The sequence below is a fragment of the Talpa occidentalis genome, unplaced genomic scaffold, assembly GCF_014898055.3.
Source record: "Talpa occidentalis isolate TD23 unplaced genomic scaffold, MPIMG_talOcc4v2.1 talOcc4.16, whole genome shotgun sequence".
NCBI lineage: Eukaryota > Metazoa > Chordata > Mammalia > Eulipotyphla > Talpidae > Talpa > Talpa occidentalis.
The window spans coordinates 52,581,248-52,604,399 of record NW_023601653.1 but is presented as its reverse complement, the minus strand read 5'-3'; the positions used below and the strand labels follow the sequence as shown (position 1 = coordinate 52,604,399).

General features: G+C 38.4%; 1 protein-coding gene across 8 annotated transcripts in view; it reads right to left on the bottom strand.

The window, feature by feature from the left end:
* The window catches only part of SOX5 (SRY-box transcription factor 5), a 1,024,531-nt gene that overhangs the window by 946,184 nt on the left and 55,195 nt on the right, over positions 1 to 23,152 (bottom strand). The window contains exon 1 of one of the 8 annotated variants that reach the window (XM_054696383.1): positions 8,392 to 8,558. The exons of the other annotated variants lie outside the window; for them this stretch is intronic. The gene's annotated coding sequence lies outside the window, so the exon portion shown is untranslated. Of the gene's footprint in view, positions 1 to 8,391; positions 8,559 to 23,152 lie in introns of those variants that run through there. 8 annotated transcript variants of the gene reach the window in all.

The following is a 23,152-nucleotide window of genomic DNA, read 5'->3' as shown; positions in this document are numbered from 1 at the left end:
CTCAATGTATGAATGTTTCTTTTACAAAAATCAAAAAGAAAAATGCTATAGAGATCAGAGAGATGAGAAATCTGCACAATGCTGAAAATTTTATGAATATTCATTAAAAGGGACACAAAATAGGTATATGAGAAGGCTAGATTTGCAAGAAAAGGTCAAATGTTTCCCTCCTACCTTTTGGAATATTTTACATAGCCCATTTCATTTAAAAATATGCAAAATTCTACTCAAACAAAATGTTACTTTTTGAATCATTTGTCCTAAAGTAGTTACAACCTTAACTTTACTTTGAAAAACTGCCCTGCTTCAAATAGAGTTACAGTTTAAAAAAAATTTTTCAAACACATAAAATAAAGTCCTCCTCAATATTCCATTTAAAACAGGAAGTTACTCTAGAGAAACAAAAGTTACCTCCATGGTTACTGACATTCTACTTTGAGAGATAGTTCTCTCAAGGAAAAACAGATAATGTTTAGCTCAGGATCCACCCATTCTAAGAGGTTGGCAAGGTCACAACTTATAATGTCTCTTCACTAAGGAGGCACCTGCCAGGAGATGAGCAAATAGCCCTGCCCATCTGGTTCCTAGTAAGCAGGGTTCCTTTGTCTCCAAAGAGGAAATCTTCCAAGAGGGTTTTAGAAGCAGGGCAACCTCAGGATTCAGCACATTCTCTAGCCAGGGCAGAGAAAATAAGAGGAGTATGACTCTTATCCTCTCATTTCAGGACTGGGGAACCCATTATCTCCCAACTAAAACACAGTAGAGAAAAAGTAAGTCAGTCTTATTTCCTTGGAGCAAAGCTAAAATATTTAGTTTTTAGTTTGTCAACCTGTCAAAGATGTGGACTTTAAAAAGAGGGGGAAATAGGCCGATAATTGAATGATTCGTCATGGATCTAGTCAAGCGTGACTTTAAATGTTTGCTTTTACTTAAGGTTAAAAACATTCCTCAGCCCCTTATAATATAGGCCGTGTCCTATTATTTATTTGCTGCAATCACTTGCCAAATTCCCAGACACGATGCAGGTCTGATAGTGTATTCCAGAAGACCTACAATATCACTAAATCTGCAGTTGTATCAGATTAGAAAATTTTGTATTTAATTTTGGAGATGTTTAATTTTAAATCTTTTTATTTTGCCGTAAGAAGAGTCAATATTCCAAAATCCTCCTATAACCCCAAGTCCATTCTTACTCAACTCCTTTTAAGTCTACTTACTCTAAAAAACCAAGGTCAGACTGTGTTCCAAAGCATCTAGGTGATACTAGGGGATTTCCATTATGTGAGTGTCATAAACCTACACAGAATTCAAAATGCAAAGTATCAAAAATTAATCTGAAGTCATTAGGGATTTCAAGGATTCTATAGTTTCAAAGCATTCTAACAGAAGTTCCAGCCAGGGTACAGGGTGGGATGAGATTCCAGCTCTATTTATTGTGTTAATGCACCATTTGTCTTCTGGGCAAGTAACTAAAGGTCATTTGTTCTTTGTGGCAAGTGTTGAAAATAGTTTACATTGAAGGTCTATCTTAAAGGAACAATGTGAAACCCCTCAGGTCTAAAATGACCTTTTTCTGCCAACACAGATGTCCAAATCTCTTAAAGAGGGGAGCAGTGATGTTTGCTCTCTGATTCCCCATTACTCAACTCCCATTTTCTAAATGACTCTGATGGAGAAACAGGAATGGCTTCTTGAATGTAGAGCTCAGTGAACTTGATCAACCATCAGAGTCAGGTATCAAAGTTGAATGTCAGGCTGAACAGGGGCAATTCCCAAGCCTACATTTGTCAAGTGAGAAAGAGATGGTAGGTGTGTGAGGGGTGCACATAGTAAAATCTGTAGGGGTTGGGGGACTGCTCCCATTCCCCAGGGTCTGAGTGGGCTTCTGGGAGGCATTTTGTCACCCCACATGGTGCCTGGCAGAAAACCAAGGAGGTGTGGCCAGGGCATGCCTCCTTTAGAAGAATAAGGGGATAAGGAAATAGAAGTAAAGGGAAAGAAGATTTGATTTGTAGGTAAGGTTGCAGGCTATTTCACTTGACTAAGAAAGCTCCACATTTCCAAATAGCTGGGAGCTTTAAGAAATTCTTGCCTCAGCACAAGGGACAATAGCAATGGTTCATGGGTGCTATGATGGTGGGAGAATTATGGGGACTACAACTGAGGGGAGAAATCAATATTGTATAAAAATGAACAATGATGTAGGAAAATAAAAAATAATAACAATAATAATAAAAGAATTCTTGCCTTCAGATATTTCAGTCCAACTCAGAATTGTCAAGTGGGGAAAAGATATACAACTTCAATTAACATCTACCCATTTTCAGAAGACAAGTCGGCCATATTCCTTCTGTTTAAAGAGGGTTCTCAAGACTCCTCGTACCAGAAAACAAGGCTCTGGTGAGGATACAGGGGTACATGCTTCCCATTCTCTTCCAGATGATCTTGGGCTGATTTTGCCCTCAGATTTTGTTAACTACACATCAGGGTTTCTGCCTGTGAAAAATAACCCTCAGAGGCAACTAAACCATTTTCTAATGTTGAATATGATGTATAAAGCCACCTAGATGTGAGGCTGCTCTGTACTACCCACAGAGACATAGGGCAAAGTTGATGTTCAAGCCCTAACAGCCAAGCTCTCTGGGGTTCAAAGTCTCCCTGCAGTTTAGGGCAGATATCACTCCTTCAGTGTGCTGCCCTGTCACCTTCGGGTAGCAAAACAATGGCAGACAACAGACACTGCCATGAATGAAAGAGAGGCCATTTGTGCTATAGCAGACATTTTCTTCCAGTTACATATTTCATCAGCATGCAAGTCAAGAAGAGCACCCAGGGCACCTAGGACAGACTCCAATTTCAGTTTGAACTTGTATGGAGTTCTTAATTAACGAAAAAAAAAAAGGAATTGTTTCTTGGAATTTTGTCCTGTTGTTTCTCAAGATTATTCATGAGATGGGTACTAAATAAGAGAGAGATTGCTTTTATAGTACTTTCAAAATCATTTTCCTTCTGAATATGATAAATAATGGAAATTAGACTGTCGTCCCTTTTCAAGATGCATTTTGTTTCAGGATGACCATTTATCCAGTGCAAGCACATTTTGAAACAGGTATGAAGCCAGTATGCCTGAGTGTAGCTGAAACCTGAACAGCTATTTTTTTCCACTTACACAGGAAAATTCAGGGGAAAATTGGTTACATGGGCAAATCATCGTTTCTTTTGGAATGCTTTCATGGAAATTCAGGCTGTATTTGATACACACACCATATTTTTTTAATGGTGTTGTGTGGGTGGGTTAGAGGCACATGAAGAACTCCAAAATCCATATAAATATCCCAAATGGGCATGGAGAAATTCTCTCATTGCCCTTTAATTGTCTGCTGCTCATTTGCTGACTTACTTATAGCTTGATACTCTGATACTCCTTTATGCCTATTTTAATTCAATCATTAGCACCTGGTTTCTAAAGCACCTGGCTAAAAATGATATCACCACCTCAAACAAAAAAGATTAAAAAAATAACAAAAACCAAAAGAGCTCCCACGTTCAAAATAAGAGGTCAGATAAGTCTACCCCATTCTTTTGATCCCAAACTCAACCAACACCCCCAACATCTTCTTCTCTTTGTATGGATGCCAAGGTTGCTGCTCAGGTGGAAATTTTCATGCTGGCTTCACTTGGAGTGAAAGAATTAGTTTCTGGGGAGATTACAAATGACTCTGGATGGTGGGGTCCCTGATTTACATTTGTGGTAAAACCCAAGGCAACTATTCTGTAACTCTGACTAGAACTGGACCCTTAGGGAAATTTTTCCAGCCTGTGACAGCACCTAATAGGCTTTCTGGGAAGGTTCAAGAAGCTACTCTTCTGATGGTAACACCCTGCCTGGTATTTTAACCCCTGTTGTTATATCAATCATGATGGAATAAAAAGTGCCTCCCACACCCACCACCAAAGCAACGTTCACTAGAGTCACTTGTTGATGCCTGCCTAAAAATGAAAAAAAACTCAGGCAATGCAAAATGGTAAATGTTGGGTTATGAATTGTTAGAAAAATAACCACTTCAATCAAAGTTTTAAAAGTGAAGATGCACAGGGTCCTTCCTGGTGACACAAGGGGTTAAGTGTCAGCACTATGAAGCAATCCACAGTCACTGCAGCACAAGTTCAATCCCCAGGCAAGGAGCTAACCCACGTGGCACAGCAGACCACTCCTGTCTTGCCCGCTGCTCCCCTCAGTAGTATATTTCAGTCAGTCTGCCTGTTCTGCTCCCTGCTCTGTCTCTGGTGTATCTTCTCATCCCCCCCCCATCTCTGGTCTACACCCCAGCTCTTGTATGCATAAATAAATAAATCTTTAAAAAAATTGAAGATGCACAGAAGTCTTTTGAAATCCCTGAGTAACTAAGGCATATTTATATGACCAATATAGGAAAACAGAAAGAGAACAGGGGATAAGGATGCTGAAGGGACAATAAAATAGCTGATGACGTTCTGATAAACTCTGGGATCACATTGCAAATCCAAGGACACCCACTGCAATTAACACTACTCCCAGAGTATTTACGTATTAGAAGGCAGTCTATCTCCCTTATACTCTTATCTCTCATGCCATAAGAAAATGCTTTGTTTTTCACCAATGCAGGGAGTTGCTGTTTCACACTCCTAGTAGAATTTTTTTCCTGAGGTAAATTATAAGCCAGCAAGTCACTACATGCATTTGCTGAATTAGGACACAGCATCTTCATTCCATTTAATTGCTTTGAGGTGATGAGTATAAACAGCTTTGGTAAAAGCATGAACTACAAGCAGATTCACATACTCACCAAATTTTTGGTCATTATGAAATCCTTAAGCTCAAACTAATGAAAAGAGGAAGGAAGAACAAGCAGCTGTCTCCCCCTTCACATTAGCCTTTTTGCTTCATACATTTCAGACGAGTCAAAATGGCCTTCACAATTCAAAGTCCAAATGCAATGCCAATGAAAACTCACCAACTGAAAGAGCTGTTAATTTTGGTAACCAAATAAAGGAAATAAATATTGTCTGACTGTTAATTTAGCCTCATTTTCCATGATTTAAAAAATCCACAAAATGTCTAGCCTTCTTTGGTGTGAAACAAAGATTATAAATTCCCTCACAGGCAATAGCTTGGCTAAATTGAAATAAACTGCCCATGGTACATCCATCACAGAAAGTTTGGTAGAACTGTAGAACTACCAAATAAGTAAAGGGTGAGTACAAAAAATTTTTTTAAAAAATACCATATGGTACAAGACTAGTAATGACACTGAAATGATGAAAAGTAATCATTTCATAGACTTCTGTAAAGTTGCTTTGGAAAGTCAATGATTCAATCCTCTCAAGTATGAAGAGAAATAGAGATTCAGGGTTATAATAAACACTTAAGGCCATCTTGTCACTGACAAGTGATGCTAAACAAAGTTACCATAACCGCATTGCTTCTTAGAGTCTACAAGTGACACTTATGTATTTTGTTCTTGATACTTCTGATGAAAATTGGCCTTTTATGAACGAACAGGCTGTAAAATAGGTTAGTTTTAGAGCTATCCACAAAGTCTTACATGGGAGGTTTAAGATGTGAGAGTTTAGGTACATATATAAAAATTTGAGAAAAAAATACATCAAAATGAGGATATTCAAATACATAGGAATAACATTCCTATATGGGAGTAACTTATTTCTCTTTTCTCTTTCATAAGGTACATATTTTCATTGCCTTGGATAAACACCTGGGATTACCTCAAACTGAAAAGATTCTGTACAGCAAAAGAGACATTAACCAAGACAGAGAGACACCCTACTGATTGGGGAAAAAAATCTTTGCACTCCAGTCAACTGATAAGGGACTGATCATAAAGATATAAAAAGAACTCACAGGGCTCAACAAAAACAAAGTAAGCAATTCAGTCAAAAAATGGGCAGAAGAACTTAAAAGACATTTCTCCAAAGAAGAAATGCAAATGGCCAACAGTCATATGAAAAATGTTCAACATCCCTTATAATCAGGGAAATGCAAATCAAAACCACATTGAGACTAGCCAGTAAGAATGGCACATATCAAAAAGACAAGCAACAACAAATGCTGGTGAGGATGTGGTGAAAAGGAACTCTCCTACATTGCTGGTGGGAGTGCAAACTGGTCCAACCACTATGGAAAGCTGTCTGGAGGCTCCTCAGTCTACCAAAAATGGGGCTACCATATGACCCGGCAATTCCACTTGTAGGGATCTACCCAAAGGACACAAAAACATTGATTCAAAAGAACACCTGAACCCCTATATTTATTGCAGCACTATTTACAATAGGTAAAACCTGGAAACAACCCAAATGCCCAAAAACAGATGACTGGATCAAGAAGATGTGGCATATATACACAATGGAATATTATTCAGCAATCAAAAAAGATAAACTCATGCCATTTGCAGCAACGTGGATGGAGCTAGAAGGAATTATATTCAGTGAAATAAGTCAGAAGGAAAAAGAAAAATATCAGATGCTTTCACTTATAACAGGAATATAGGGGAACCAAATAAGACATCAGTGTTAAAAAAAAAATAGTAACAGCACAAAACACAACAAAGCAAAAACAGACAATTATAAATCAGAGACATACAGCAGCAGGGGAGGAGGGGAGAGAGGGATCAAAGGGAGGGAGGGAGGAGCACAGGGGACTGAGGTGATGGTGCACGGGTAGCTGGGGGAAGGAAATTCTATGGGGACTCAACCTGAGGGGGTAGGGGGAAGCAAATATCGTTTAAAAATATTAAAATTTTAAAAATTTAAAAAATATTTTCATTGCCTTGAGTACATCTGATACTATGACATGGTCTTTTCTGGTGTTCAATTCTTTTATTTAATGCATGAGCTTATTTGCCAAAAAGGCCTTTTCCTGAAGGAGTGCCATCTCTTGTTAGAATTCCTTCCCTGGGCTTTGAGAGTCTTGCTTATCCTACAACCCCAATAAATGATATTCTTTTTCACAATAGAAGGTCTTATTTGTGGATGGGCAAGTGGATCTTTTATTATTTCTTCTAAAACACAAGTTGCATATCTCTGGTTAAAAGTTAATGTCAGGGCCTCCCCGGTGGTGCAGCGGTTGAGCACTGGGTTGCGTAGCTGCCCACAGCCTCAGCAGTGCTGGTTCAATCCCCGGCCGCCAGGCAAGGGTCCCACATGGCACACAGACCTCTCCTGTCTTGCCCGCTGCTCCCCTCAGCAGTGTATTTCATCAGTCTGCCTGTTCTGCTCTCCGCTCTGGCTCTGGTGAATTCTCTCACCCTCCCATGCTTCTGACTGTACCCCAGTGCTTGTATAAATAAATTAATTAATTTAAATAAAAGTTAATGTCAGCTGTACTTAAACCTGTAAAGGTTATCCAAAACAAGGAAAACTATAAGAAATAATCCCAGAAAAGCAAAACAGGATATTAATGAAAAAACTAAGGAAATCAGAATATAGCATGCACTTTAGTTAATAATAATATATCAATACTGGTTCATTAACTTTTAATTCAAATTACGTGACATACTAAGGTAAGATGTTAATAGCAGCAGAATCTGTGTGTGGAGGAGCTGGGGGGAGGTATATGGAAAGCTTTTGTTCTGCAACTTTTCTATAAATCTGAAACTCTTCTAAAATAAAAAGTTTGTCTGAAAAAACCCACATCATTAGTGATACAGCTAAATCCTCTTTTCAAGAAGAAATCCATGTAGCAATTGATAACTTCTTCTATTGTTGGATGTATTGGGTATGCGAAAGAATGGAAAAATCCACAAGGTCTTAGAAATAACAATATCTATTGAAAATCTCTGCCCACGATGAAATTAACTTCAGGGTTCTCATGCTTTAAAAAGAGTGCAACTGCCTGGGAAAATCACACTGATGTGCAGAATATACATATGGACTAAATGGGCTAGGAAGTAATTCCGTATCTATCTGTTTTCCACCAGAAGATAGACATAGGCAGGGGAATAAAAAATCATATATACAGAACACCTCTTGCACTTATAATAATGTAAAGGCAAGGTAATAGTGAGACCCAATGGATTTACTGCTCCCTGTAGATCAGTTGCCAAAGCAAGAAACTGGAAACTGTTTTCTAATCCAGGTCATCCAATAAAAAGGACAGTAGATAATAATACCTTTGAAAGTTTCAAAGTGCTTCACATTTATTATTTCATTTCATCCCCACAGCAACTGTATGAAACAGATAGCATAGATTATTATGATCACAGTTTATGGAGAAAATAAAGACAAGGAAAGGTTATGAAACTTAAGTCACACGGGAAGTTAAGACATTGAACTCAAAAAAAAAAAAAAAAAAAGGACCCAACTTTCCCAACTTCAACCTCCCACCTTAATTCATACCTGTGAATAATGTGCTTTCAGGAAAAGAATTTTCTTTCTTAGCCTTGTCTTTAGAGTGCAATGCAAGGCATTCTTAGTGTAATAGAAGTCTAGGGCGAGGCTGTTCTAGTGAACCACAGTTTCCTGTAAAACAGCAGTGCTAAATAAAATGAAAAAGATATGATAGTATAAAAGATCAGGCACAGCAGACCTCTCCTGTCTTGCCCGCTGCTCCCCTCAGCAGTAGATTTCAGTAGATCTCTCTGTTCTGCTCCCCACACTGTCTCTGGTGAATCATCTTACTCTCTGTACCCCTGGCCTGCACCCCAGTTCTTGTATGCATAAATAAATTAAAAAATCTTAAAAAAAATCACCCTTTCTCTTAATATTAGTACAGTGAAAACAAAGAGCAGAAAATTGCTTACAGAATTAATAGACAATTAATTATCACAGAATTCAATAAATTTATCTCCAAATATATGTAACTAGAGTGCCACTTATCTTAAATGTGATTCTTGTATATTATGCAATCTTGGCTTTAAAAAACTGATTTACACCTCTGACAGCATGATAGCCTGGCTATCTACCATCTATAGCCACTTTTGTTATAAAGTTGTTAGCAGAAAAGCTAATGTCCATCTTGATTTCAATGAACCATTGTCAAATTAAGGTTATTTAGCTATAACCTTGCATCTACTCGAGTAAAATTTAGTTCTTATTCAATTTTGCTATAACTAAAGAAGTACCAGAGTGATTTATTCACTCAGCGACTATCTACTGGGTATCTGTCTGCTGCAACACAATAAGGACATTGTGAATAAGCAGGGTTCTGGTCATTAGGAACGTATTTTAATCAAAGGTCGGAGTATAATCAGGTACAGAATCAGAAGACTTATAGGGAATATCAGAAATCCACTTGTTCTTGTTCTTTTTCCTTCCTCCACTTGGGACTATAAATGAGCCCAAATTACAGTGAAAGTACTAAGAAAATTATTTAGAAAACATAATTCAAAAAAGTTCACAAAAGGATCCTTGGGAACATAATACCAGAGAATTTAATATAGTTTCATTAGAGAGTATCAACCAATAATGAACCTGGATGTTAATTTCTTTTCAGTTTGAGTGAACATTTGAGAACAATGGTTACTTTGAGGTCAGCTTCCAGAACAACATCAAAAAGATACAAGTCATTTCTGGTTTAGGCTCAAGGATCTGATGAAAGAAAGCGTTTTAAGTTATGAAGTATATCTCATGACACACCAGCATCCAAAATTGCACCATTTGTGAATAACTACTTATTAACTAATGTAGCCAGAGAAGATGTAAATTTGAAAATAAAAATCAAAAGAACCATAGGGATGGTGAGGGTGTGGTATTCAGGCATCTAGAGTTCCAAGAGATTCCTTTCCTAGCAAAGTCAAAGACAAGGCTGGGATTTGACTCTGGATAACTTCTAAGTGGGATACATCACTCTAGGTTTTAAGGTATATTTGAGAATAAACAGCAAGTGAATCCCATAACTTTATGACAATAAATTCAAGGGAATGTGTCACAATGATGTGAATTGTGCAAGGAAGAAGAAAAGTGAAACAGTCTAATCTCATAACCAGACAGAGCTGAAGGTTAAGAACAGTAGGCTCCATACTCCTTGATCCAAATAGTGTTGGGGGGGTGAGGGGTGGGGAGGGAGAGGTAGAATTCCAGAACCTAATAACTCCAACCTCTGCTCATTTTCAAGTTACTCCTACACAAGCAAAAATACCTATAAAGAAGAGTAATGCCTAAACATCAAGAGGTTACTTAAAGTTTACCCAAACTTTTTGAAAAAGCCAAATTGGGCTACAAATCCCTAGAGACAGTTTGCCTCTGTCCTTTTTGGCTTTGACTATCTGGAAAAGAACAGTAATTCAAGAAAGTGTCAACCACTTTTAACACTTCTCCCAGATCCTTCCTTATCATCCAAAAAATATCCAACTGCACTCTTATGTTTGAGGAAGTAAGAATTCCAGGAATTTTGACTGTCTGGCTCGGTGTACCCAAGCCTCACAATTTCCAGGTAACTTATGTAATGTTACTGGGAGCAGCAGAAGAGAAACAAAACAACTGTACAAAAAGCCTGGAGGGATTTTTCTACTTGGCTGGTTGAAATGTTCAGAATTATTTAAGAGTTGGAAAGGGAACAATAAGCCACACCCTCAAAGAGCTCCAGTCTGAATTCCACCATTAGTTTATACCATGGTTTCCAATCCAAAATTTCAGGATTAATGAGAATAAAAGAAAAGAGCACCCAAAGAATGTGCTGCTGTAATCTAAGGTTGCCTGAAATCACACTTCTGAAACATAATTTGATAAAGGAACATGGACTGAATTTATTACTTAACACCTTGCTCTTTATGAATATACAAGTTCGACTGGCTTCCTTCCAAGATAAGAAAGCTCATCTTGCCACGAATTGTGGTTTCTACAAGCACCGCTAAGCATGGAATTTGTTATGACATGGAGCTGTTTTGGATTTGGTACCAGAGGAAGCTGCTAGAAAATGACCTCACCTATAACACAGTCCATCAGCAGGGACACTGACAGAAACGGCAATGTACCAATGCCACAGGGCACGCCTATAAACACATAATGATAGGAATTACAGAACACAGAATGATGAGGGCCAAGTCAGGCTATAGTTTCTCATGCAATTTTATAGTCAAATCAATTATGAAAGAAAATTATTAAGAAGTATTTATATTATTATTATACCAAATAATTACAATCCCTCTCCCCCAGATATTGCTCCACTCTCTCTCACACACACAGAAGATTTTGAGTCTGTTTATTTTTTGCAAACTATGTTTCTCTGTTCACCTTATCAACTATCAATAGAATCATCCTAAGGGGCCTCCCTGGTGGCGCAAGGAGTTAAGACACAACCTATGAAGCTATTGGCAGCTACTGCAGCACGAGTTCGATCCCCAGCCAGGGAGCTAACCCATATGGCACAGCAGACCTCTCCTGACTCACCCACTGCTCCCCTCAGCAGTGTATTTCAGTCAATCTGCCTGTTCTGTTCCCCACTCTGTCTGGTGAATCCTCTCACCCTCCACACCTCTGGCCTGTACCCCAGTTCTTCTATGTATAAATAAATAAATCTTAAAAAAAAAAATCATCCTAAAATTCCAGACAAAGTGGCCAAGGTTGGGTTTGGTAGCCCAACAGAATTTCAACTAGAGCCTCTGACACAAGAACTTTTGTCCTAATACCTTGGTGCTTTCTTTATTGGATCTTTGTCACATGTCAGGAGTAATTCTCAGTGTTTTATCTGCATGACTTTGGTTAAGACTCATCCACTAATAAGGTAAATAATATTATCGTCACTTTATCCAGGTAGAAACAAAGTCTAAGAGAGATTAAGTAACTTTCTCAAAGTCCAGCAAGTCAGAGAAACAGCTGGGATTTCTACCTAGACAATTTGACTCCCAAATTCACACTGACCCCCTTTGCTGCTCTACCCCTTTCCTATCAGCATATGCTCTTCCCATTTGCTCCTTCATCAAAGGATCATGAGCATTAGAGCATGCTCTTGACTCTTTCTGCTTCAACAAATGATTCATTTCAAACACCTACATCAGTAATTTCTCAGGATCCCCCCAACTTTGTTTATACAATGGTTTGATAAATATTTACTGACCGCCTCTTATCAATGAACAAAATTGTCTAGGGCCTCCCCGTTGGTACAGCGGTTGAGCACTGGGCTGAGAAGCTGCCCACAGCCGCTGCAGCGCCAGTTCAATCCCCAACCACCGGTGAGGGTCCCACATGGCACGCAGACCTCTCCTGCCGTGCCCACTGCTCCCCTCAGCAGTGTATTTCTTCGTCAGTCTGCCTGTTCTGTTCCCCACTGTGGCTCTAGTGAATTCTCTCACTCTCCCCTGCTTCTGACTGTACCCAGTGCTTGTATAAATAAATAAACAAACAAACAAACAAATAAATAAATAAATCTTAAAAAAAAATTGTCTAGCAAGCCATTCCTATCCAAAATGAGTTTATAACCCATTAGTTTATAAAGATTATACAGGGCCTCCCCTGGTGGCGCAAGCAGTTGAGCGCCGCATTGTGAAGCTGTCCGCAGCTTCTGCAGTGCCGGTTCGATCCCGGCCGGCCGGCAAGAATCCCACATGGCGAAGTAGACCTCTCTTGCCTCGCCCGCTGCTCCCCTCAGCAGTGTATTTCGGCAGTCTGCCTGTTCTGTTCCCCATTCTGTCTCTGGTGAATTCTCTCACCCTCCTACGCATCTGGACTGTACCCTGATTCTTGTATAAATAAATATTAAAAAAAAGAAAAGAATTAAAAAAAAATTATACTAATCATTGAAATAAATGAATTGCTAAGAATCAGATCATTACATTCTTCTAAAATTTACCAAGGACTTAAAACCAACATACTGGATGCTTATGGAGAAATCCCTGCATCAACTAGTACCTACCATACCCTCTCCCCTTGGCTCAGTGTGCTGTGGTGCTGTGGATATTTGACCTTCTTATTGTTCTTGGAATTCATCAAGATTTCTCCTGTCTCAGGACCTTTATGCCTTGGTTCTTTTCCCCTGAGCTTTCTATGACTGGCTCCTTCTTTTCATTCAAGTCACTATCTCATGCCACCTTCTCAAAGAGGCCCACCATGAACCGCTTAGTCTAATCTAGCCCACAATTCTATCATAAGTATCTCATTGTATTCACAACATGGATTATCATCAGAAATTAATTACTTTTTTTAAGAAGTGGGGTACAGGACAGAGTCATGGGGTGGGGGGGAGTGGTGAGAAGATTCACCAGAGAGAGCTGCGAGCAGAACAGGCAGATGCACCTAAACACACTGCTGAGCAGGGCAGCAGGAGAGATAGGAGAGTTCTGCCTCACCATCTGGGTTGCTCCTGGGCTGGCCGGGGATTGAACTCACATCGCAAATGTCATGGATAGCCTCTCAGTGCTGCGTTCGACCCCCTGTGCCACCAGGGAGGCCCAGAAATGAATTACGTTTAAATCATATTTACTCCTTCCTCAACCAAAAAAAACACGGGCCATGTGACCAGGAGCCTTGATCTGGCATCTCCTGGACAAGATTTCACAAAGTCAACAGACTGAAAGAGATAAGACAGCTCTCAGAGATGCGTGTGATAGGCTCTGAAGGGAAAGATAATGGCATATACAAATGCATAGAGGAGAGAAAGCTGGGTCTTGGTTGGGAAAGATGGAACCCTCTAGTTTGAATAGTGCACATCCAAACCGAAAAAGTAGATTGAGTGACATTAGGAGGGTGTTTAGTGTCAGAAAGAAGAATTCTGTGGGTGATGAGGAGCCACAGGGGATCTCCAAGCAAGGAAGGGACCTATGCAAAGCGTACTGTGCATTACAGGATGATTTCAGAGCCCAGGCTAAGCCTGCTAACAACATTTTAAGTCATTTTGATAAAATACTGCTCTGCTTTAAAAAAAAAAAAACTAGAAAACTCCCAAGAGGAATAGGAAGAGAAGTATGAACTTAGTGCTGTGAACTATTGGAACAGAAAGTACAATGTTACGAAGTATAAAGTTGAACCTAATGATGAAATTTGTTTCTCTAATAACTGTTCAAAGCCTTTTGCAAAATAAACACAGATTTTATTATATCAAACCACTCAAAGTGACTCATCTCTTTGGACAAATGCATCTCTGGCATCATCTTTGCTCAGGCCTCAAATTCTTTTAGAAAATCAAGTGATTAGTGGCCTGATGACAGGACAGAAGTCAGAACTCAAAATCCTAAATCCACTTTTGTCACGGACTTGCTGTCTGACATGGAGTTTTATGTCATTTTCGCATTTGTGAAATAGCTTTATGTGTCAAGTGTTTCATAAATTAACTACCTGGTGACTAGGAAGTAATTTAAAAATTCAAAAGAATCAGGCTATTACATTGAAATGTATCTCTAGACTTTCAGTATCTTAGAAAATATTCTCGAACGATCTTATACTTGTTTATTTCTCAACTAGGCAATGAAATTAGAAATATTCACATTCACGCAGATATGTTTTACAAACAGTGACTCTGTCCTTAAAAATTCCCAGATAACAAGATTGAAAAAAAAAAAAGTTTCTTTTTAAAAGACATGATGATGTAAACACAAGGAAGTTTAAAATAACACTTGTATAAACTGTTTGAATTGAAGAGAAAAAAACACACCCCAAAAGAGTTGTGTCAGAATAAAAAGAAAACAAATCCCAAATCCTGACAGCAACAGAAAAGCCCAATTCTGCCCCTTCCTTTCATAATGGCTTTTCTATTGAGCTTCATTCTGACCTTTCATTACGTTCCCAACATGGAAGAATATTGCCTTTCGAAACTCTCCATTTCTCTGCCTGAGGTACCCTTATTCCTTCTCCCATTGTTGAAAGTTCTTAGCTGCTGCACTTCCAATCTGAAATACACAATCTTTGTTTTCTCCCAAGCAAATATAAATGAGCATTTTTACGTACTTTTCACTTTAAAATCATACCCTGACTAAAAGAGGAAGATAATCATAAAGCCACAAACAGCCAAGAAACAGAAAACAGAAAAGTTGGTTATCTGTTTGCTGGAAAAGAAACAATCCCTTATAATCAATCTATAGTCAACGCACCCTCCCCCCTTCAACATCAACAGGATATGCCCTGTTTGAAGGAAGCCAAACAGCCTTAATTCATTAGTCAGAGCTTGGAGGGTGGACTGACTGCATGATCTGATTGATAAAGTTTCATTACAAATTAGCCCATGTCTTTGATGAAAACAAGCAAGGCAGACTGTACCATAATTTTACCCTCATAAATTAGTCAACCAGACAAACACTAAACAGAGCTTGCCACATGAGGGGCAAACTAATTTAATTAATTCATACACAGCACCTCATTAAGAGCAGTTTTAGCACTAAGGTTGTGATCTTATTGAGCCTGCATTATTTTCCACAAAGATGCCCACTTAGTTGTCAGGAATGAGGAACCAGAATACAGGAAAGATATATGTCTTCGTGTATGACTGCAACTGAGAAAATCTAATGCCGGGAAGAATACCATGAACCAACTCTCACCCACGCCAAAATGTACAAGACTTCTAACCTAAGCACTAATTTCAATAGATGCCATTTTGCTTTAGCTTTTATGATATGTTCTATTCCTTCAAGTGGTAGCAAAAACAAATACCTTTCCTCATTAGTTCTGTGCAATTGTTAGTTGGTATGGTAAATAGGAATTCTTCGTAAAAATGAAGATGAAATAGGGCCTCCCCGGTGGCGCAGCGGTTGAGCGCTGGGTTGCGAAGCTGCCAGCAGCTTCTGCAGTGCCGGTTCGATCCCCTGCTGCTCCTCGGCCACCAGGGTAGGGTCCCACATGGTGCGCAGACCTCTCCTGCCGCCTGCTGCTCCCCTCGGCAGTGTACTTTGGTCCTTCTGCCTGCTCTGCTCCCTGTTCTGGCTCTGGGGATTTCTCTCACTCTCCCGCGCTTCTGACTGTACCCAGTGCTTGTATAAATAAATAAATAAATCTTAAAAAAAAAATTTGATATTTAAAAAAAAAATGAAGATGAAATAAATTTTAAGAAATTAAATAATGTTTCAAGGTCATCTTAGGAAAAGACAGATGCAATGCTCTCCAGTGTATTCACATCTTGAAAATAATACTCTACATCTTGGAAAGAATCCTCTATCTTCTGTGGGTTAATGCTTGCAGACAGCATTCTTGGCTATAGCCACACACCCCTAAATACTCTGGTTTATTTAATATCTCTTTCTTCCTATGTAACCTCTTAAAAACAATTCTTTTTCATAAATTCATGAGGCAAGATCTTAGTTTTTAAATCTCATTCTCAAATGGTAAGAGTCTATAAATAAGGGAATGTTTAGAAGTAGCTGAGTCCAATGTTGGGGCAGGGAAAAGACAAGACAAGACTTGGAACATCTTTGGAGTGTCAGAAAACAAGACAGAGCTGGAAAAAGTATGGGGCACCTCAAAAGGACATGGGAGTCAACCTGAAGAATTCCCAAAGGCCAAAAATGAAACAGTTTGAGCAATAAAATAATAAAGATATTATTAGGCTATAAAGCATAAAATAAAAATAAATAGCCATGAACCCACAATGCTGGGATTATTTATGAGTTAAAAATTAATCATTAAATATGTAAATAAATAAATGGAGGGGAAGGAACAGTGCTTTCTCACTGAAAAATTCCAAGTAAACAAAAGAGGGAAATACAAACGCACCATTAAAACCTCGTGATAACTGTGGCAAGCAAGATCCTCTAGTAGGTGCTACAATCAGTGGGTAAAAATCTCAAGAAACATGCTATTTTCAGAGATTTGTATTTCCCTCAAGATATTTATTAATTCTATGGGGAAAGGATATGTTTGCAGGGAAGAAACCCTGCAGACCCACTTAAAGCAAGCGACCATGATTAAGATAAACAAGCCTTGAGAAATACACAGGACTTCTGTGGTACGCTGACCAAAAATGCATACCCTCCATCCGATTCAGGGATATCAAACCCAAGTCTGAATACAATAATAGTATTGTATCAGTGTTAATCTCCTGGTTTTGATCACCGTGCAAAGATTATGTAAGTTGTTATCATTAGCAGAAGCTAGTTGAAGGATATAAAGAAACCGTATTTCTGAACCCTTTCTGTAAGTCTAAACTCATTTCAAAAGGCAGTTTTTGACAAACCAAAGGTCAAAAGGTAAAAAGGGTGGTATCAAGGATTCTACTAGACTGATAAAACTCATTTAGAACCAGCACAGTCTAATAAATGAGCTTTCCTTAAGACTGACCAATCATATTTTGAGTTTCTCAGATTAGAAATTCAGTTATTTTCAATTAAGTTATAGGGGAACACAGAGAAAATATTTTCCTTTCTTTAACTCTGGATTATTACCCTGTTGCCATATAGCATTTTAAAATAAAATTAATAAACAGTGATTAATTTGGCCACTTTGTAGTCTAATTTTCTGATAAAATGAATCAATCTTTATAGCACAATTTAATAATTTGAACAGTTATGTCTTTAAGCTCTGAATTTACACATATCAGCAGGCTCACTTGTTTATCCTTATTCTTCAATCTTTTACATATGAGCTCCAGGATGCACTTTAGGGTCTTGAAAATAATGTTTTCAAATGTGGACATTTTAAAAAATGTAAAAATTATAAGTCACTAAAAGGCTTCTCAATTAAGCCTATACCTTATTCAAAATATATTTTTTTGGTGTAGAAGTAGTTATCGACAAAATATGCAAATATAACTGCATTAAGAAGAATTAATATTATTCCACAAAAACAAATATGTCACAATCTTATTGTAACAAATCTAAAATTTAAGGCATGTGTGCATTATTTTCAAAACATCCTCCATGTTTCCAAAAAGTGATTTCAAATGCAAAAATAGTAGGGGCATTTATACATAAATAAATTATATAAACATGCAAATAGAACATGCATTTCCTTCTTTCTGTCTTTTTTTCTCTCACAATGGCTAGTGATATAAACTAATTTTCTGTCCTTTTAAAATAAATCCTGATCTTCTTTGAGTTCATATCTACCTTGATGAGTGGATTAAAAATCCTAGCCAACTGAGCCTGTAGCTAATGTGAACAAGGGATAATTACAACATTTCCAGCCACCTTGACTGCTCTCACTTTTTTTTTTTTTTTTCAGGCTGAATCTAAGATAAGATGAGGTGCAGGTGAGAAAAAAAAAAATCAAAACTATTTAAAGTATTACCTCTCCATTCTGGGGTTTGCAAATCGTACATGGAAAGGAGGCAATACAGATAAGGAAAGACTGAAAACTGGGGACTTTTAGGAGACTGTAGGATTTACTTGTTGCCTGAGTAAAACAGTTTTGAGTTACCTAAATCTGAAAGACAAGAAAGTCCCTCCTCTACCGGCCAACAGTGTTTACTGATCTTTCCTGGAAGTTCAAAAACAATGGCTGAAATTGCTAAAAGAGATCAATACCTGTATAATATCAGGATCTGGTTTGAACTGAAGGCTGGCAATGTGGCAAACCTTGAGTTATGTCTGGAACAAAGAAAGAAAGTTATCAAAACAAGAGACAGTGAAGGGGAAGCTTATTGGAGGAATTCCACCAATCTCAGAACAGGTATCATGGGAATGAAAATAAGAAGGCAGTGGTTTCCTGAGATATTACTGAATGATGCAACAATTGAGAAAAATAAGAAGAGTCAGTCTGTGTCACGCTTTTAGCATGGAACTTCTTTTGAATATGTCCTTATTTAGCCATCAGGTAGACAAACCTAATGATAGAATGTTGTAAACACGCCCAGAGAAAACAGGTGCTGTGGGAACAACTGTGCATATTGTTATACGGCTGTTACTCCTCTATGTTCAGCTATTTCTGAGGCCACCAACCAGCCAAGGGAATGGACTAACAATTTTTTTTCGTTATTTTACAGGCGATTATGTTCCACTTCTGAAACACAAGTGCACCATGAGCACTTCCATTTTTATTTAAAACACTATCCTCAGAGCACCAGTCATTAAGATTAAGATGTGGACACTTCTAGGGCCTCCCTGGTAGTCTAGGGGTTAAATCCTCTACATACACCTTAGTTTAATCCCCGGCCAGGGAGCTATCCTCATGGCACAGCAGACCTCTCCTGTCAGGCCCGCTGCTCCCCTCAGCAGTGTATTTCAGTAGATCTATCTGTTTTGCTCCCCAACCTGTCTCCCGTGAATCCTCTCACTCCCTGGCACCTCTGGCCTACATCCTAGTTCTTCTACACAAAAATAAAATAATTAAAATTTTAAAAAATTTTTGGATACTTCCATACTTGAAAGATCAAGGTCCAGGGTGTGAGTATGTGCCTGTGGAGGTGGAAGGCAGCAAGTGAAGTGGCTAATTTCTCCTCCAAACATGCACCATTTTAACCACACACATAGGCCTTTCCCACCTCCTTTTTCTCTCAAACCCTTTCCACAGCTCTATCCAGTAAGCTCAAGTACACATGTACTTCACCTTGCTCTAAACTTTTCATACATATTAACCAAAGCCTTAAAAGAACATGATGAGATCAGTTCAATTATTACAGAGGAGGAAATCTCAATGAAAAGAGTTAATAAGGTCAAGCTGGAATTGACCTTGGGGGATTTGAGTTTCACATCTGATAGTCTTCAGTCTCAACTGTCTGTTCAGTAGTTTGGGGAGTTTCTAAACACTATCTCTTAGAGAGAGAGTATGAAGGGTACCAAATATGACTCATTTAACTCAGAAAGAGTTGAAAACATTAACAGCCCTTCCCACTTCTTTCTCTGGCATAAAAACCCCTAATGCAGCCTCAGACCTCTGTGCTGAGTCTTTTACTCACTGCCACTTCCGGTTAAGCCTATGCTTGCTGTATGGGTTCCACTTCCAGAACAATTGCTAGTCTAGATCCCTGAATGAGTGGGGCATTTTTCTTACCACATCTGTTTTGTTTCTACAAAACAGCATATAAGCTGTTAAGAAAGAAGCATATAATAAAATACAGAACTAGTTATTAGTCACTGGAAAGCTCAGAATTAGTAAAAAAAAATAAAATCAGGGTATTAACTGAAGTAATTTAATTCCTTTAATAAGCAAACAAAAAACATTATCTACAAGTGCATGTCATATTTCATGTGCAAATGAAAGGAGGTAAAATTGGGGCTCGCTGGGATGGTACTCTTATAGTAAATACTTGTGATTCACACCATTACTGGAATTCTGGAACTTATCAAAAATGAGAATAAATCATATTAGGTGTATGATATATTGACCTACTAATCAAATTTCATGTTAGGCAGATATTTCCCCCTAAAATTAAAAAATTAACCAAATTTAATATGCGGCACTTACTCATATCCTGATTCAAATAATCTAATTGTAAAGTTTTTTTTGCAACAATTTGGAAATTTTCATTATGCACAGGGGCTCAGATAGTCCCCAAAAATGGTTATCAGTTGTGTTAGGTGTTGTTGTAACATTGTTTCTACATATGAAAATGTCCATACTTTTTAAAGTGTATATTGAAGTAGGAGTGACAATGCATGGTACATTGGATTTACTTTTAAATACTTCTACAAAAGAAAAAAAGGGATTGAAGAAAGGAAGATAACAGATGAACCAGCATGTCAAAATCTTATGTTGAAGGCAGAAATTCTGTGTACATTTCTCTCTCCTTTTGTGATTCTTTGAAACTTTTCTTAATTTTTTTAAAGTTTAGCCAATAGAAAAGGGAATCATGAGCGAAGAGTTGTGTACCAGGCAGAGAAAATGTCACAAGCAGAAGCTCTGACTACAGAAACATCATCGGAAAGAAGGCAACCATTGTGTATGAAGGGCAGGTAACAGAGAGTATTGTCAGGTCACAGATGACCTTGACTATCAGTCTGAGTCTGGATTTTTTTTCTGTAGAATGGAGGAAACCAAGCCAGGGTTTTAGTAGAAACTCACATGGTTAGATTGCAGAGCAGATTTCAAGAAGCTGGTGGGGAGGGAAGCAAGTTGAGGGGAAAATCACAACTCCAGACAAGGTAGGCAAAGGAGTGAAAGAGAGCAGGAGCATGAAGAAGGGCCAGAAATCATTAGAAGGGAAAGACAGAATCACTTTCAACTTTCTGTAAGAGTGGCTAAGTAATTTTGACATCGAGGTATGGAATTTGGGAGGTAAAACCTACTTCCTTGGGACTGCTGACCTGGCTATATTAGCTCAGGGCATGAAACATAACCAGATCAATAGATTCCACAAGTCTCAGAATATAGGCAGGGACTGAATCCCAAGAATGGATAAGATCCTTGCTCCACAGTCCAGCAGTCACTCCTGTCACTGATTCAGTATCTAGCATGTTGTAGGGCTCAGTACTAAATAAAAAGTGAACAAGATTGCCCAGGAGCCAAGCGGGAAGGATGCAAAGAACAGCCACCTGGGGACAGAACTCTGGAGCCCCGGCATTAGGAATGAAGGCATGAAGTGGACCCTGAAGGAAATAAAACATAAGATTCAGGCTAGAAGGAGGATAGAGAGCCCACAGCCACAGAAACTGAAAATTTCAAGAGAGCATAAGGAGTCAACCATGTTCAGTACAGGGGTTGATGAAAGCAAGGTTTGGAAAGTGACCATTCACTTGGCAGAACGGAGGGACCGAAGGACTTCGCCGTTCCTCTGAATCCCTGATGCACACGACCTACTTTGCTCACCCTAAAAATAAAGATAAGTAGCAGCGTGATGGCCATCGGGACACAATGCCACTATTTGTGTGACCACGACTGTGTCATTTAACCTTTCTATTCTCTCCTTATTTTTAAAATGAAGCCTATGAACTACATTATCTCTCAGGTTACATTCAATTCTGAAATTCTACAAAAGCAAATCCTTTGGTTTAAAGAGTTCCGAAGATAGAAAGAGTCAAGGACCCACTTTGAGATCCATTGCATTTATGCTGGACTTCGGCTCCACTCACTTTTTCCTTTGGTTCCTTCTCATTTCTCTCCCACCTCTTTGGTTTTTTCTATAAGTGGTCTCTAAATTGCCTCAGGGTGAAAGTGATGGACTTTATATGAACATAAAAATGACATGACATTTATGGCAACAAATAAAAGATGACAGATGAAGAGACATGTCAGGCCCAGAATTTATGTATGCCAGAAACTCACAGATAGGACATATACTAATAGATTAAATCCTAAAATTTTCTTTCAGGATAGAGAGTAATTGATAGTGATAACTATAATGCCATCGACCCAGTAATCATGAAAGCACATACCACTGACCCTGCTGACCTGTGGGACATTAGGTGGCCGTGCTGATGTGGAATGTGCTGGTGTCTTGTCAGCAAGCTATAAAAAGGTCCTCAGTTTCATTTGATCCACACTTATACATGGTTGTCATGCTCTCGGCCCAGCAAATAATGAGAAAATTAATTCATGTGACTCCACAAATCCGTTAACTTTGGTCTTATCTACACTAAATATTAAATCATGTCAGATGGATTGTCCTTTCACATTGGAAACAAAAATCCATTTGCTGTCATGAAGCTCAGGCAGTGAACCTGACATCCCCAATCTTGCTTTTATTGATAAATGTTGAGACTGCCACGAACTGTAGCAAAAAAAAAGACCTGATTTCTTTTTATTTAATCTGTATTAATGGCTTCATGAAACATTTAATGAATAAATAAGAAAAAACTTGTCATTGGAATACTAAGTTGTCTGTTTACCACATCAGAGAAATTATTCAAATAGACTGGAATCACTTTGTTCAAATTAATCGCACAATCAGGTAGCTACAGAAACAAGTGTATTTTCATGTTCAAAATAGACATTTGTTCATCCAGCTACCTAGGATCAACACACAGGTGAGCACAGTGTGTTTGGGGAGCAATTACAGAACACAGAATAAGATACAAAAAAAAATAGAGTATTCCACACAAGGATGAGGAAGTGGATAAATACAATCCATAGACCAGAATAGATGCTTACGCACAGGCCAGAGGTTCTCTACAGTTCAATCACTGGTTCCAGTTTTCAAATGTTTAATGATCTTAAAAGAGTTATGGCCCCAAATGTCGAGTAAGACAAACCAAATTAAACACCTAAGAGAAGGGTTGCTATATGGGCAGGAAGTAAAGACCAGGTAGATAAGCAAATGGGATGCAGATCACTGACACCAGGAGTTGGAGAGTTTAAAGTGATGAGAAACATATGTATGTCTTTCTTTTTTAAAATGTCTTTTTTGAAATCCAGCTTTTAAATTCAT